This window comes from Galeopterus variegatus, unplaced genomic scaffold (genome assembly GCF_000696425.1).
Source record: "Galeopterus variegatus unplaced genomic scaffold, G_variegatus-3.0.2 Scaffold2717, whole genome shotgun sequence".
In the NCBI taxonomy this organism is placed as follows: Eukaryota; Metazoa; Chordata; class Mammalia; order Dermoptera; family Cynocephalidae; genus Galeopterus; species Galeopterus variegatus.
Genome location: NW_007728828.1, coordinates 12,184 through 13,149, shown reverse-complemented (window position 1 = coordinate 13,149; position 966 = coordinate 12,184). Strand labels below are relative to the sequence as shown.

At 46.2% G+C, this 966-nt stretch overlaps 1 non-coding gene across 1 annotated transcript; it reads left to right on the top strand.

Moving 5' to 3' along the window:
- Window positions 1-652: 652 nt before the first annotated feature.
- TRNAA-AGC lies at window positions 653-725 on the top strand. Its single transcript has one exon. It is a non-coding gene; the product is annotated as a tRNA-Ala (tRNA).
- Window positions 726-966: the final 241 nt, after the last annotated feature.

The window sequence follows — 966 nt, the reverse complement described above, 5'->3', positions numbered from 1 at the left end:
CTCTCTCTCTCTCTCTCTCTCTGTGTGTGTATCACTGTACCCAGTGGTGTAAAATAAAATAGGATAAATGAGTTCCTCAGTCTAGTTACTTCAGGGGGAAAAAAAAAAGAATTGCTCAATCAGTGATCTGAAATTCAATTAGCACTACATTCCAAACTCAAGGAGAAAATAAGTAAAAACAGATCTCAGCCACCCTAAAGGAGAAACAGTTACTAACACAGATACTAGAAAAAGATGCTAGTCATTCGAAGGAAAGATAATGGAAAAATACTCGAGTTTATTTCCAGATTCGTTGCATGGGTAGGAGAAGAAGGTGATATTTAAAAGTGATGCATCCAACAGAGCATTTGGAGTAACTGTGCTAATTAGGGACAGTCCTCCCTTTCCCTTCTCTTTCATCTAATCAGGAGAGTGAAACCGAACTCAAAGCAGAGCTTTCCTAACCCATTCTTTTCTCTGTCTGCTTTTCCTCATGCTCCCGGTAGGGGGCTCTGAGCAGAGGGTGGTCACTGCCTTCTATGTCTGAGGTTGTCCTGGATCCACCCTGGTAGGGAAGTTTCTGGAGGGTCTGAACAGCCTGGGAACTGAAGTGGGACATGAAACGATATTTGTGCTTCAGTTATAAAAACAGGGTGAAAAGCTGAAAGCCACAGGGGGATTAGCTCAAGTGGTAGAGCGCTCGCTTAGCATGCGAGAGGTAGCAGGATCGATGCCTGCATTCTCCAATTTTGTCCCCTCTCTCCTCCAGTTCCCAGGCTCCCAATGGCATCTTGTAGATACGTGCACCGGATTCACCTCTCTTTAGCTCATTACCACTCCCTTGTGCACTTCCCTGATAGGTTAAAAAAAAGAAATGAAGGGCCGGCCCAGTGGCTCACTCTGGAGAGCGCAGCACTGGTAGCGCCAAGGCCACAGGTTCAGATCCTATATAGGGATGGCCGGTGCACTCACTGGCTGAGCGTGGTG